Genomic DNA, 17,140 nt, shown 5'->3' with positions numbered 1-17,140 from the left:
TTCACTGGGCATTTTCGAATGCTCAGCTTTTTCTGTATAATTCCTCTGCAGTATGTTCTGAATCTTCAATTCTTTGTATTATTGACTTGAAAAGACACAAATTAAAAATATTTTTGGATTTTTAATAATCAAAATGCAACAAGAATCAAATAACAATGCATGCAAGACACCAAACTTAGCAGTTTGTATACTACTGACACTATATGAGACACATAAACACTCAAGCCAAAAGAATTCAAAGATCAGAGTAAGAAATCATCAAGAATCACTTGGAGATCCTTGAGACACATGAATGTATGCAATTGACACCAAACTTAAGATGAAACACTAGACTCAAGCAAGAAACATCAAATATTTTTGGTTTTTATGATTTTGTAAAATTTTTTTGTGATTTTCGAAAATTAAGTGGAAAAAGATATCAAAATTCTTAATGAGAATTCCAGGAATCAGTGCAATGCTAGTCTAAGACTCCGGTCCAGGAATTAGACATGGCTTCACAGCCAGCCAAGCTTTCAAAGAAAGCTTCGGTCCAAAACACTAGACATGGCCAAAGGCCAGCCAAGCCTTAGCAGATCACTGCTCCAAAAGCAAGATTGATAAAAAAAAATCAACAAGCTTCTGTGATGATAAGTTGAAACCTCGGTCCAATGAGATTAGACATGGCTTCTCAGCCAGCCAGATTTCAACAAATCATCATGAAACTCTAGAATTCATCTTCAAGAATTTCGAAAAAAATAAATACCTAATCTAAGCAACAAGATGAACCGTCAGTTGTCCATACACGAACAATCCCCGGCAACGGCGCCAAAAACTTGGTGCACGAAATTGTGATCACTACTTTGTCCATATTCAAATAATCCCCGGTAATGGCTCCAAAGACTTGGTGCTCAATACCATGGCATAAACACAACTTCGCACAACTAACCAGCAAGTGCACTGGGTCGTCCAAGTAATAAACCTTACGTGAGTAAGGGTCGATCCCACGGAGATTGTTGCTATGAAGCAAGCTATGGTCACCTTGTAAATCTCAGTCAGGCAGACTCAATTGGGTATAGTGATAAACGAATAAAGCATAAAGATAAAGATAGGGATACTTATGTATATCATTGGTGAGAGCTTCAGATAAGTGTATGAAGATGCTTTCCCTTCCGTCTCTCTGCTTTCCTATAGTCTTCATCCAATCCTTCTTACTCCTTTCCATGGCAAGCTTATGCAAGGGTTTCACCATTGTCAGTGGCTACCTCCCATCCTCTCATTGGAAATGTTCAACGCACCCTGTCACGGCACGGCTATCCATCTGTCGGTTCTCAATCAGGCCGGAATAGAATCCAGTGATTCTTTTGCGTCTGTCACTAACGCCCCGCCCTCAGGAGTTTGAAGCACGTCACAGTCATTCAATCATTGAATCCTACTCAGAATACCACAGACAAGGTTAGACCTTCCGAATTCTCTTGAATGCCGCCATCAATTCTTGCCTATACCACGAAGATTCCGGTTAAAGAACCCAAGAGATATTCACTAGAGCCTTGGTTGCTTGTAGAACAAGAGTGGTTGTCAGTCACTTTGTTCATAGGTGAGAATGGTGATGAGTGTCACAGATCATCACATCCATCAAGTTGAAGAACAAGTGATATCTTGGACAAAGAACAAGCGGAATTGAATAGAAGAACAATAGTAATTGCATTAATACTCGAGGTACAGCAGAGCTCCACACCTTAATCTATGGTGTGTAGAAACTCCACCGTTGAAAATACATAAGAACAGGGTCTAGGCATGGCCGAATGGCCAGCCTCCCAAATGATCTAAGATAGCATGAAACTCAAAGATAGCTACCAAAATCTGTACAAATACAATAGTAAAAGGTCCTACTTATAGAAAACTAGTAGCCTAGGGTGTACAGAGATGAGTAAATGACATAAAAATCCACTTCCGGGCCCACTTGGTGTGTGCTTGGGCTGAGCAAATGAAGCTTTTTCGTGTAGAGACTCCTCTTGGAGTTAAACGCCAGCTTTTATGCCAATTTGGGCGTTTAACTCCCATTTAGGTGCCAGTTCCGGCGTTTAACGCTGGAATTTCTTGAGGTGACTTTGAACGCCGGTTTGGGCCATCAAATCTTGGGCAAAGTATGGACTATCATATATTGCTGGAAAGCCCAGGATGTCTACTTTCCAACGCCGTTGAGAGCGCGCCAATTGGGCTTCTGTAGCTCCAGAAAATCCACTTCGAGTGCAGGGAGGTCAGAATCTAACAGCATCTGCAGTCCTTTTGAGTCTCTGGATCAGATTTTTGCTCAGGTCCCTCAATTTCAGCCAGAAAATACCTGAAATCACAGAAAAACACACAAACTCATAGTAAAGTCCAGAAATGTGAATTTTAATTAAAAACTAATAAAAATATACTAAAAACTAACTAGATCACACTAAAAACATACTAAAAACAATGCCAAAAAGCGTACAAATTATCCGCTCATCAGCAAGCAGAAAATGGTTTTGAGATATTCAAAGAGCATTAAATAGTACTTTAAGAATTTCAGAAAGCAAGCAGCAATGAGTTGGGAATAAAATATTTGAGAAAATAGTTAAGGTTTCAGAGTTATCTAATTTTTGGATTAACTTTATTGCTAATTAATTTAATCATGCAAGATTTAATTTCATGGCAAATTATATGTGACTAGACCCTAATTCTTTAGACCTTCCTAGTCTCCTCTAAAATTTATTAATTGCCAATTCCTTGGTCAATTAATTCCAATTAGAGGGTGATAACCAATTTCTTGTTTATATGCCAAAAGAATCCTAATTATCCAAAAATAAGGGGATTATATGTCATGTATCCCGTTAAATACAAACAATTAGAAATTCAGTATAATATGCTTTCAAGCTGTTGTTCAAGTAAAGAGCTTTTCCAAGTTTTACAAGAACTCAATTAGAACATGGGTCATACTTCCGTTCCACCCATATTCATAAAATAAAGAACGAAAACAATTATTGAAATATAAATCAGGACATGAATTAAATTAAAAAGATCAAACGAATCAATCCATGAAAATAGACAGAGCTCCTAACTTTAACAATAAAGGATTAGTTACTCATGGTTCAGTGAAGAAAAATAGGATTCTGGTAACAATGTGTTCCGTGTCTAAATGTACAGAGTTCCTATTTATAACTAATCCTAATAGATTTTTAAAATCTAATTCTCTAAAATTAAAATTAATATCATTTCCTAAAAGATAAGATTTGAATTTAAATTCGAATTAATTAACAAGTCTTCAGCTAATGGGTGGAGACCACTTGATTGTCCATTATGCAGCTTCCAATCTGTGTTTTCTGGGCTAGAAACTGGGTCAAAACGCGGCCAAAAATCCATGCCAGCGATTTCTGTGACTTCTGCAGATCGCGCATGTCACGCGTACGCGTCAGTCACGCGTACGCGTCGCTGGTCTTCTTTGCAAGTCACGCGGACGCGTCGCTGAACAAATCTTCAATTCACGCGTGCGCGTCAGTCACGCGCACGCGTTGCCATGGATACCTCCAACTCACGTGCACGCATCAGGCACGCGTGCGCATCGCTCCTCGCAACCATCTCCTTTGATTCCTGTGCTGCAGAAACTCCGTCAAATTCCGCCGAATGCTACCTGAAATAGCTAAAATTGCCCAAGACTCAAAATAGCATCCATAGTGGCTAAAATATAATTAATTCTTAATTAAACTCAACAATTTAAGTGCAAATTCACTAGGAAAAGATAGACAAGATGCTCACGCATCACAACACCAAACTTAAACTGTTGCTTGTCCTCAAGCAAGCAAAACTAATATAAGCTTATGATGTGAATTTTCATGAGAATGAGAGTTCGATTAAGCTCGTGTCTCTTCTTATAGTGGGGTTTACAACTGCAATCCTGAATAGGTTTGGCATCTCACTCTCCTTTGAATCAGAAGAATGTTAATGTCATTCGAAACTTGAATCCGGATAATATTATGAATTCTCTGATCTTTTATATTTCAGTTTAATCCTTGAACACAGAAAAATTTACTTTAATTTATTTTTCTTTGGTGCTTTGTACCTTGTGCCTAGCTGTGACTTTAAATATTTTGTCTCAAGAGTTACTTGACACAGAAACACCACAAGCACTTAACTGGGGGACTCTCTTTGAGTCCTGATTTTTCTTTCAGTTACTCCCAGACAGTGGTGCTTAAAGCCTTTGGCATACTCTGTTAAACGCACTTGGTCTCGACTCTAAGTGTTTTGTCTCAATGATTACTTGACACAATCACACCACAAGCATGTGACTAGGGAAACAACTCTTTGAGCCTTTAATCATGTCTAACCTCCCTAGTCATTGATGCTCAGAGCCTTGGACCTTGCTTTTATTTATTAATTATTATCTATTTTAATTTTTTTTGCTGTTTCTTTTGCTTTAAGGATTAAATTTTTGTTTATTTCAGAGAAGTCATAATAATTCTCTAAATTCCTGTTCCTTATACATCAACATCCCTTGATTCAAATTCAAATATGCAATCTTCATATCATGCATTCAGAATTCACAGAAAATACCATCACATTTGAGTAAATAAGACTATTCTTAAAATTAAACTCAATTTCTCATGCAATACATCAAAAAAAAATTTTGATTTCAAGCTCAGTGGAAAATGCATGAGACATCTTTCAGAATTAAAGCATTTTAAGGGAAAACTAAACTAGTCCTAGGATTCTAACTAATAAAGGATCATGCAACAAACAAAGCAAAATAGCAGAAAACCGGAACATAACATAGAAAAAGAGGGAGGCATGAGACATCTTTCAGAATTAAAGCATTTTAAGGGAAAACTAAACTAGTCCTAGGATTCTAACTAATAAAGGATCATGCAACAAACAAAGCAAAAATAGCAGAAAACCGGAACATAACATAGAAAAAGAGGGAGGAATGAAAAATGAAAGAAACTCAACCACCTTAGTTATCCTAGCGGTCGCTTTATCCTTCAGGTTGTGTTCCTCGGTGAAGATGATTCGCCTCCCTTTTGGTGTCAGAAAACCAATAATCGCAGCGTCAACACCAAACTTAAAGGTTTGCTTGTCCTCAAACAAAGAAGAACTGAAAATAGAAGATACAAATATTCTGAGGAGAGAAAAATAAAAGGATAAAAGAATAAGAGAGAATTTAGGATTGGGAGAGAGAGAGAAAGAAAATTGGGCGGCGCAAGTGGGTCGCGCATTTTCTTAATGACGCGTTAGCATCAGGCACGCGTCCGCGTGCCCTGGATTTTGTGCGATTTGTGGGAAGCCAGCCGTGCGCCCGCGGAACTTTCTGTTCGCATAGCTTGGGAACCAAATTTTCATATGACGCGGGCGCGTCATACACGTGCTTGCGTGGGTGGCCATATATGCAATTGACGCGGTCGCGTCGATCACGCGTCCGTGTGGCCAAATTTGTGCTTTCAGCACACTTTTGGCCCCACGCCAGCACAACTCTCTGCCCAAACACTCTTTTACATCGATTTTGCAGGTCACGCGTACGCGTCAGTAACGCGCACGCGTGGATGGCGATAATCACAAACGACGCGCACGCGTGGGGTACGCGTACGCGTGGATTGTTTGTGCTAAAGGCTTGGTTCCGGCGCCATTCGCGCTCAATTCTCTGTCAAATTTTATTTTTCACACACACATGATCGACGCGTTCGCGTCAGTGACGCTTGCGCGTCGTATGCACTTTTTTTTTAAATATATATAGAACTTGAGGTGTTCGGTTCCTGGAATAAGATAGCTGCATGATCAGAAAATTAGTAAGAACTCAATAAAATAAATGAGAAAACTACTACTACGAAAAATAAAAATAGCTAAGGATACGAAATTATCGGGTTGCCTCCCGATAAGCGCTTCTTTATCGTCACTAGCTTGACGGTCAGCTCCTCTAAGGAGGAGGATCATATGGGCTCAGATTTTCACCCCTTACTTTGAACTTCTTTCATGTGTCTCTATAACGTAGCTCAATATGCTCCAGAGAGAGGATTTTGATTACTGTATAAACCCATGCTGGATTGCTGGTCAACACCACCTTCATTCCTGGGGAGAAACCTTCAGTGGGGATCTTTTTGTTTCTCCATCCTCTGGGTACTTTCTTCTTCTTGGGAACCTCCTCCTTGGTAGACGATGCATTCCTAACACCAAACTTAGGTTTGATGTCAGGAGGAATTTTATTGATTGTTGCCAAGGGAGGTTTGAGCTGTAGATTCTGCTGTGTATCATCAGGGGGTTTTTGAAGATTTGGATCAATAAGCTCAGCCTGCATGCACCTCTCTTCTTCAACTGTTGGATGTATATCTTTGAAGACATGAAAGACCAGTTGCTCATTATGCACTCTAAGCACTAATTCACCCACTTCTACATCAATCAGAGCTCTTTCTGTGGCTAAGAATGGTCTTCCCAGAATTATAGAGGCATTTTCATCCTCGCCCATGTCAAGAATCACAAAGTCTGCTGGGAGGAAGAACTTACCCACTTTGACCAAGATATTCTCCACTAATCCGTATGCAGGTTTCATAGATTTGTCAGCCATCTGTAATGCTATCTTTGTGGGTTGTACCTCTTGGATTTGTAGCTTCTTCATCACAGATAAGGGCATTAGATTATGCTTGCCCCTAGATCACATATGGCTTTCTCAAAGGTTGTGCTCCCAATGGTGCATGGAATTTGAAAGCTCCCTGGATCTGGCATCTTCCTTGGCAAGTTATTCTGAATGACAGCACTACATTCCTTAGTCAGGACTACTGTCTCATCTCCCTTTAAACGCTTTTTCTTTTACAACAGCTCCTTCATGAACTTGACATAGATAGGCATTTGCTCCAAAACCTCAGCAAAAAAAATATTGATTTGTAACTTCCTGAAGATTTCCAAGAACTTTGAAAACTGCTTGTCCTTGGTCTCCTTTTGAAGTCTCTGAGGATACGACATCTTAGGCTTATACTCAGGAGCCTTTGGCAGTGTAGGATAAGTGTTAAGAGAGTCTGGGAATGGATTGTCCGCACGCTTTAGAGGGGCGTGCTCTTCTTCTTCCTTCTTCTCCTCTGGAGCTTCTTTTTCAACTGACTCTTCATTGACCTTGGCCTCAGAGCTAGCTACTTTACCACTTCTCAATTGAATACCCTTGCAATCTTCTCCCGGGTTCACCATTGTATCACCTTGAAATGTACTTGCAGACCTCTCAAGTATTTGCTTGCTCAGTTAGCCCACTAGCACCTCTAAATTTATAATGAAGGCTCTGGTTTCCTGTATAACTTGTGCTTCTGTACTTGCCACTTGTCCACTTATCACAGTGATAGCCTTGCATTCTTCTCTTGGATTTGGAATTGTGTTACTAGGAAGGCTATTAGTGGTCCTCTGATCAATTTCATTAACTCTGGTGGCTATTTGACCCATTTGAATCTCCAGGTTCTTGATGGATGTTCTGGTTTCCTGTCTAAAACCTGTCAATATTGCTTCCAAATCATTGTTCTGTTGGAAACCGCCCTGAGAATTATTGTTGAAGTTCTGAGGTCTCTGAGGTTGATCCCTCCATCCAAAATTTGGGTGATTTCTCCATCCATGGTTGTATGTCTTAGAATATGGGTCATTGTTGGGATTCCTAGGACCACTCCCCATGTAATTCACCTGTTCAAAAGAAGGTTGAGCATAATCATAATTATCATTTTGCACAAAATTACCTGCAATGTCATAGGAGACTTTCTATGGTGGATTTTGGGTGTTGATAGCTGAGACTTGCATGCCACCCATCTGTTGAGTAAGTAGATTTATTTGCTGAGACATCAGCTTGTTCTGAGCAAGAAGAGCATTAATAACATCTATTTCCAACACGCCTCTCTTCTTAGGGGTTTCAGAATTCATAGGATTCCTGTTAGAGGAGTATAAATATTGGTTGCTTGCAACCAATTCAATCATCTCAATAGTCTCCTCTGGTGTCTTCTTCTTGTGCAATGAACCTCCTGCAGAATTGTCTAAGCATATCTTGGACATTTCACCCAAGCCTTCATAAAAAATATCAAGTTGAGTCCATTTGGAGAACATGTCTGGAGGGCATTGCCTAGTTAGTAGCTTGTATCTCTCCCAAGCTTTATACAGAGTCTCACCATCCTTCTGCCTAAAGGTCTGAACCTCCATCCTAAGCTTAGTCAGCTTCTTTGGTGGGAAATATTTTGTGAGAAACTCAGTAACCACCTTGTTCCAAGTATCCAGACTTTCCTTGGGTTGGGAATCTAGCCATAGCTTTGCTCCATCCTTCAGAGCAAATGGGAAGAGCATGAGTTTGTACACATTTGGGTTAACTCCATTTGTCTTCACAGTATCACAAATTTGTAGAAAACTAAAAATAAATTGATTTGGGTCTTCGTGGGGAAGACCGTGATACTAGCAGTTTTGTTGCACCAGAGTGACCAGTTGAGGCTTCAACTCAAAATTGTTCGCAGCAATGGGAGGCACCACAATGCTCTTTCCATACAGATCCGCAGTAGGAGCAGAGAAAGAGCCAAGTACTCTCCTTTGTTCATTCTCATTCGGGTTTGCTGCATTAGCATTCTCAGTATTAGTCGGATCCATACTGGATTCTGTAGCCTTGTAAAGTCTTGCTTGTTGTAAACGCCGCCTGAAAGTCCTTTCAGATTTAGGATCAAAGTCTAAGAGATGTTCTTCGTCTCTGTTCCTGCGCATAAACAACCAGAAAACAAAAAAGAATGGGAATCTATACGTCAGAGTGCAGAGAATTCCCAATGAGGTAACCTGTGTAAAGAAATAAAAAAATATACTATATAAAATAAATAATATTTATCACAACACCAAACTTAATTTCAGAAATTAAGAAAAATATTGGTGCTATTTATTTATTTAAAAATTTATTTTTTTCTTCTTTTTTTTTCAAAAATATTTTTAAAAATAGATTTTAATAAAATAAAAAATAAAATGCCTAATCTAAGCAATCAAACAACTAATAGTTGTTAATCACAGTTAATCTCCGGCAACGGCGCCAAAAACATGTTGCGGTATTTTACAACCCACACTACTAATCGGCAAGTGCACCGGGTCGTACCAAGTAATACCTTACGTGAGTAAGGGTCGATCCCACGAGGATTGATGGATCAAGCAACAATAGCGTTTGATAGGATTAGTTAGGCAAACAGAAAATGGTTTTGAGATATTCAAAGAGCATTAAACAGTACTTTAAGAATTTCAGAAAGCAAGCAGCAATGAGTTGGGAATAAAATATTTGAGAAAGTAGTTAAGGTTTCAGAGTTATCCAATTTCCGGATTAACTTTATTACTAATTAATTTAATCATGCAAGATTTAATTTTATGGCAAACTATATGTGACTAGACCCTAATTCCTTAGACCCTCCTAGTCTCCTCTAAAATTCATTAATTGCCAATTCCTTGGTCAATTAATTCCAATTAGAGGGTGATGATCAATTTCTAGTTTATATGCCAAAAGAATCCTAATTATCCAAAAATAAGGGGATTATATGTCACGTATCCCGTTGAATACAAACAATTAGAAATTTAGTATAATATGCTTTCAAGCTGTTGTTCAAGTAAAGAGCTTTTCCAAGTTTTACAAGAACTCAATTAGAACATGGGTCATACTTCCGTTCCACCCATATTCATAAAATAAAGATCGAAAACAATTATTGAAATATAAATCAAGACATGAATTAAATTAAAAAGATCAAACGAATCAATCCATGAAAATAGACAGAGCTCCTAACCTTAACAATGAAGGATTAGTTGCTCATGGTTCAGAGAAGAAAAATAGGATTCTGGTAACAATGTGTTCTGTGTCTGAATGTACAGAGTTCCTATTTATAACTAATCATAATAAATTTTTAAAATCTAATTCTCTAAAATTAAAATTAATATCTTTTCCTAAAAGATAAGATTTGAATTTAAATTCGAATTAATTAACAAGTCTTCAGCTGATGGGTGGGGACCACTTGATTGTCCATTCTGCAGCTTCCAATCTGTGTTTTCTGGACCAAAAACTGGGTCAAAATGCGGCCCAAAATCCATGCCAGCGATTTCTGTAACTTCTGCAGATCGCGCACGTCACGCGTACGCGTCAGTCACGCGTACGCATCGCTGGTCTTCTTTGCAAGTCACGTAGATGCGTCGATCACGCGAACGCGTCGCTGAGCAAATCTTCAATTCACACGTGCGCGTCAGTCACGCGCACGCGTCGCCATGGATACCTCCAACTCACGCGCACGTGTCAAGCACGCGTGTGCGTCGCTCCTCGTAGCCATCTCCTTTGATTCCTGTGCTGCAGAAACTCCGTCAAATTCCACCGAATGCTACCTGAAATAGATAAAATTGCCCAAGACTCAAAATAGCATCCATGGTGGCTAAAATATAATTAATTCTTAATTAAACTCAACAATTTAAGTGCAAATTCACTAGGAAAAGATAGACAAGATACTCACGCATCATAATCCTGCTTCAGGCTCGATTCTGGAAAGATGGTCAGCTACTTGATTCTCTGACCATTTCCTGTCTTTTATCTCAATATCAAACTCCTGAAGGAGCAACACCCATCTGATTAATCTTGGTTTAGAATCCTGTTTGGTTAGAAGGTACTTCAAAGCAGCATGATCAGTATAAATAATAACCTTAGAACCAAGTAAATAGGACCTAAACTTATCAACAGCATACACAACAGCTAATAATTCCTTTTCTGTAGTTGTGTAATTCTTTTGGTCATCATTTAACACACGACTGGCATAGTAAATGACATGTACAAGCTTACCATGCCTCTTTCCTAAAGCAGCTCCTATAGCAAAGTCACTAGCATCACACATTAATTCAAATGGTAGATCCCAGTCAGGGGGAGCTATAATGGGAGTAGAGGTAAGGTTTGCTTTCAGAGTTTCAAAAGCATGCAAACAATCAGAATCAAAGACAAAAGGAACATCAGCAACCAACAGGTTGCTTAGAGGTTTAGCAATTTTAGAAAAATCATTTATAAATCTTCTATAAAATCCTACATGACCCAAGAAACTGCTGACTTCCTTAACACTAGTTGGTGGTGGTAATTTTTCAATCACCTCCACCTTTGCTCTATCAACCTCAATTCCCTTACTTGAAATCCGGTGTCCAAGAATAATACCTTCTGTAACCATAAAATGACATTTTTCCCAATTTAAAACATGGTTTGATTCTTGACACCGTTTCAAGACAAGAGATAAATGCTTAAGGCAGGATTCAAAAGAATTACCAAAAACAGAAAAGTCATCCATAAATACCTCAATAAACTTTTCAACCATATCAGAAAAAATTGAAAGCATACACCTCTGAAAAGTTGCTGGAGCATTGCAAAGTCCAAAAGGCATTCTTCTATAGGCAAATACTCCAAAGGGGCATGTGAATGCTGTCTTCTCTTGATCTTGAGGGTCCACTGAAATTTGATTATATCCAAAATATCCATCTAAAAAACAATAAAATGCATGACCAGCTAACCTCTCAAGCATCTGATCAATGAAAGGCAGGGGGAAATGATCCTTCCTTGTAGCAGTGTTGAACCTCATGTAATCTATACGCATCCTCCAACATATGACTGTTCTTGTGGGAATAAGCTCATTCTTTTCATTCTTAATCACTGTCATCCCTCCTTTCTTGGGAACTACCTGCACAGGACTTACCCAAAGACTATCAGAAATAGGGTAAATAATTCCTGCTTCCCATAGTTTCATTACCTCTTTTTGGACCACCTCTTTCATGGTTGGATTGAGTCTCCTTTATGGTTGCACAACTGGTTTAGCATCATCTTCAAGGAGGATCTTGTGCATACACTTGGTTGGACTAATCTCCTTCAAGTTACTAATAGTCCACCCAAGAGCTGTTTTATGGCTCTTGAGCACTGAAATAAGCATCCCTTCCTCTTTAGGCTTCAGGAAATAGCTAATAATCACTGGATATGAGTCATTCTCACTTAAGAACACATATTTTAGAAAAGGAGATAAGGATTTGAGCTCAAGCTTGGGGGCTTCCTCCTCTGCTTTAGGTGTGTGAACCATAACCTTCTGAGGTGGTGAATTATCAACTTCAACTAATTCATACTCAGAGATAGGATCCATAATGTCATCAAGCACCTCAGCTTTCAGTACCTCTTGAACAAGTGGTTCAATAATATCTATTTACATACACCCTTCAGAATCATTAGGGTGCTTGAGAGCTTCAAAAATATGAAGGACCACCTGTTCTTCATTGACCCTCAAGGTCAATTCATCATTTTGTACATCAATCAGAGCTCTACCTGTAGCTAAAAAGGGTCTACCAAGTATAATAAAGGATTTTACCTCCTCTTCCATGTCTAATATAACAAAATCAACAGGAAAGATGAATGGTCCTACTTTAACAAGTAAATCCTCAACAACACCCACAGGTAATTTAATAGAAAGATAAGCAAGTTGAAGAGAAATACGAGTGGGTTTTACCTCCTCAATTTGAAGCTTTTTCATTACTAAAAGTGGCATTAGATTGATGCTAGCTCCAAGGTCACATAAAGCTCTCTGAATGGTGACATCTCCAATGGTGCAAGGACTTACAAAGCTCCCTAGATCTGGCATCTTCTCAGGAAGGTTGTGTTGAATAATGGCACTGCATTCCTTGGTTAACACTACTGTTTCTTGTTCCTTCCAATTCCTCTTGTGGGTCAACAGTTCTTTCATAAATTTAGCATAGAGAGGCATTTGCTCAAGAGCCTTTGCAAAGGAAATGTTGATCTGTAGCTTCTTGAAGACATCTAAAAATTTAGAAAACTGCTTTTCTTTTGAAGCCTTCTGAAGTCTCTGAGGATATGGCATTTTTGGCTTGTATTCAGGAGCCCTTGGCAATGTAAGATACGTGTCCAGAGAGTCAGGGAACGGGTTGTCTGCACGCTTTGGAGGGGCGTGCTCCACTTCTTCCTTTCTCTCCTCTGGATCTTATTTTTCAACTAGCTCTTCATTTGCCCTTGTCTCAGAGCCAGCTGTTTTACCACTTCTCATTGAATAACCTTGCAGTCTTCTCTTGGGTTCACCACTGTATCACCTGGAAATGTACTTGCAGACCTCTCAGGTATTTGCTTACTCAGCTGGCCCATTTGCACTTCCAAGTTTCTAATGGAAGCTCTGGTTTCCTGCGTAAAACTCCTCATCATCTCCCAATTAGAATCTTCCTTGGATTTAGAGTTAGCCTACTGAGGCTGAGATTGGCGGTTATTATAATTGTTCTGTTGGAAGCCGCCCTGAGAATTATTGTTAAAATTCTGAGGTCTCTGAGGTTGATCTCTCCACCCAAAATTTGGGTGATTTCTCCATCCTTGATTGTATGTCTGAGAATAGGGGTCATTATTGGGATTTTTAGAACCACTCCCCATGTAATTGACCTGTTTGGAAGAGGATTGAGCATAATTATAGTTATCATTTTGCACTAAATTTTCTGCCATGTCATAGGAGACCTCTTGAGGTGGATTTTGGATGTTGATAGCTGAAACTTGCATGCCACCCATGTGTTGAGTAAGTAGACTTATTTGTTGAGACATAAGCTTGTTCTGAGCAAGAATAGCATTAAGAGCTTCTACTTCCATGACACCCTTCTTCTGAGGAATCTCAGAGTTCACAGGATTCCTGTTAGATGAGTATAAATATTGGTTGCTAGCAACCAATTCAATAATCTCAATAGTCTCCTCCGGTGTCTTCTTCTTGTGGAATGAATGATGAGCGGATAATTTATACGCTTTTTGGCATTGTTTTTAGTATGTTTTTAGTATGTTTTAGTTAGTTTTTATTATATTTTTATTAATTTTTAGTTAAAATTCACTTTTCTGGACTTTACTATGAGTTTTTGTATTTTTCTGTGATTTTAGGTATTTTCTGGCTGAAATTGAGGGACCTGAGCAAAAATCTGATTCAGAGGCTGAAAAGGATTGCAGATGCTGTTGGATTCTGACCTCCCTGCACTCGAAGTGGATTTTCTGGAGCTACAGAATCCCAATTGGCGCGCTCTCAATTGCGTTGGAAAGTAGACATCCTGGGCTTTCCAGCAATGTATAATAGTTCATACTTTGCCCGAGATTTGATGGCCCAAACAGGCGTTCCAAGTCAGCTCAAGAGTTCTGGCGTTTAACGCCGGAACTGGCACAAGAATGGGAGTTAAACGCCCAAACTGGCACCAAAGCTGGCGTTTAACTCCAAGAAAAGTCTCTACACATAGAAGCTTCAATGCTCAGCCCAAGCACACACCAAGTGGGCCCGGAAGTGGATTTTTATGTCATTTACTCATCTTTGTAAACCCTAAGCTATTAGTTATCTACAAATAGGACCTTTCACTATTGTATTTTCATCTTTAGATCAATTTTATCTTTGGATCACTTTAGATCTTTTAATCATCTTTGGATGTCTAGTTCTTAGATTATGGGGGCTGGCCTCACGGCCATGCCTGAACCTTGTTCTTATGTATTTTCAACGGTGGAGTTTCTACACACCATAGATTAAGGTGTGGAGCTCTGCTGTACCTCGAGTATTAATGCAATTACTATTGTTCTTCTATTCAATTCGGCTTATTCTTGTTCTAAGATATCACTTGTTCCTCAACTTGATGAATGTGATGATCCGTGACACTCATCATCATTCTCACCTATGAACGTGTGCCTGACAACCACCTCCGTTCTACCTTAGATTGAGTGGATATCTCTTGGATCCCTTAATCGGAATCTTCGTGGTATAAGCTAGAATTGATGGCGGCATTCAAGAGAATCCGGAAGGTCTAAACCTTGTCTGTGGTATTCTGAGTAGGATTCAAGGATTGAATGACTGTGACGAGCTTCAAACTCGTGATTGTGGGGCGTTAGTGACAGACGCAAAAGAATCACTGGATTCTATTCCGACATGATCGAGAACCGACAGCTGAATAGCCGTGCTGTGATAGAGCGCGTTGAATATTTTCACTGAGAGGACGGGACTGTAGCCACTGACAACGGTGATGCCCAACATACAGCTTGCCATGGAAAGGAGTAAGAAGGATTGGATGAAGACAGTAGGAAAGCAGAGAGACGGAAGGGACAAAGCATCTCCATACGCTTATCTGAAATTCTCACCAATGAATTACATAAGTATCTCTATCTTTATTTTATGCTTTATTCATAAATCATCCATAACCATTTGAATCTGCCTGACTAAGATTTACAAGATGACCATAGCTTGCTTCATACCAACAATCTCCGTGGGATCGACCCTTACTCGCGTAAGGTTTATTACTTGGACGACCCAGTGCACTTGCTGGTTAGTTGTGCGAAGTTGTGATAAAGAGTTGAGATTGCAATTAAGCGTACCATGTTGATGGCGCCATTGATGATCACAATTTCGTGCACCAATGAACCTCCTGCAGAATTGTCTAAGCACATCTTGGACATTTCACCCAAGCCTTCATAAAAGATATCTAGTTAAATTCATTTGGAGAACATGTCCGGAGGGCATTGCCTCGTCAGTAGCTTATATCTCTCCCAAGCTTCATACAGAGTTTCATCATCCTTCTGTCTGAAGGTCTGAACCTCCACCCTAAGCTTAGTCAGCTTCTTAGGTGGGAAAAATTTAGTGAGAAACTCAGTAACTACCTTGTTCCAAGTATCCAAACTCTCCTTGGATTGAGAATCTAGCCATAGCTTTGCTCTATCCCTCAGAGCAAACGAGAAGAGCATGAGTTTGTACACCTCTGGGTTTACTCCATTTGTCTTCACAGTATCACAGATTTGCAGGAAACTAGAAATAAACCTGAGACTTCAACTCAAAGTTGTTTGCGGCTATAGGAGGCACCACAATGCTTTTGCCATGAAGATCTGTAGTAGGAGCAGAGTAAGAGCCAAGTACTCTCCTTTGTTGCTCATTCCCATTCGGATTGGCCACATTGGCATTATCAGCATCATTAGGATCCATAGTGGATTCTGCAGTCTTGTAACGTCTTGCTTGTTGTAAACGCCGCCTGAAAGTCTATTCAGGTTCAGGATCAAAGTCTAAGAGATGTTCTTTGTCTCTGTTCTGTGCATAAACAAACAGAAAACAAGAAAATATGAAACTCTCTACGTTAGAGTGCAGAGAATTCCCAGTGAGGTAACCTGAACTAGGAAACACCAAACTTAATTTCAGAAATTACTAAAAATTATTAGTGCTATAAAAAAATTTTAAATATTTTTTTCGAAAATATTTAAAACAAATTTTAAATAAAAAATAAATAAATAAAAAATAAAAAATAAAAATAAAACACCTAATCTAAGCAATCAAACAACTAATAGTTGTTAATCACTATCAATCCCCAGCAACGGCGCCAAAAACTTGGTGCGGTAATTTATAACCACAAACTAACCGGCAAGTGCACCGGATCGTACCAAGTAATACCTCAGGTGAGTGAGGGTCGATCCCACGAGGATTGATGGACTAAGCAACAATGGTTAAATGAATTACTTAGTTAGGCAAGCAGAAAATGGTTTTGAGATATTCAAAAGGTTTATATTGAAAATATCAGAAGGCAGACACGAAGGTAAATAGGTTGAGAATAAAATATTGGAGAAACAGTTAAGGCTTCAGAGTTATCCATTTTTCCGGATTAACTTTTCTTACTAACTATTTTAATCATGTAGGATTTAATTTATGGCAAACTATATGTGACTAGACCCTAATTCCTTAGACCTTTCTAGTCTCCTCTAAAATTCATCGACTGCCAATGCCATGGTCAATTAATTCCAATTAGAGGGTGAAGTTCAAATTCCAATTTATATGCCACAAAAATTCTAATTACCCAAAAATAAGAGGATTATATGTCACGTATCCTGTTAAATCCAAATAATTAAAATTTAGGAGAATATGTTTTCAAGCTGTTGTTCAAGTAAAGAGCTTTTCCAAGTTTTACAAGAACTCAAATAGAAAGAAGGTCATACTTCCGTTCCACCCAAATTCATAAGATAAAGAGCGAAAACAATTCTTAAATTATAAATCCACACATGAATTAAAATAGAAAAAGCAATAAAATCAATCCATGCAAATAGACAGAGCTCCTAACCTTAACAATGGAGGATTAGTTGCTCATGGTTCAGAGAAAAATAGGATTCTAATCAAATGTACAGAGTCCCAATCTGATG

Source organism: Arachis stenosperma, chromosome 10, assembly GCF_014773155.1.
Source record: "Arachis stenosperma cultivar V10309 chromosome 10, arast.V10309.gnm1.PFL2, whole genome shotgun sequence".
Classification (NCBI taxonomy): domain Eukaryota; kingdom Viridiplantae; phylum Streptophyta; class Magnoliopsida; order Fabales; family Fabaceae; genus Arachis; species Arachis stenosperma.
This window is presented reverse-complemented; position numbering follows the sequence as displayed.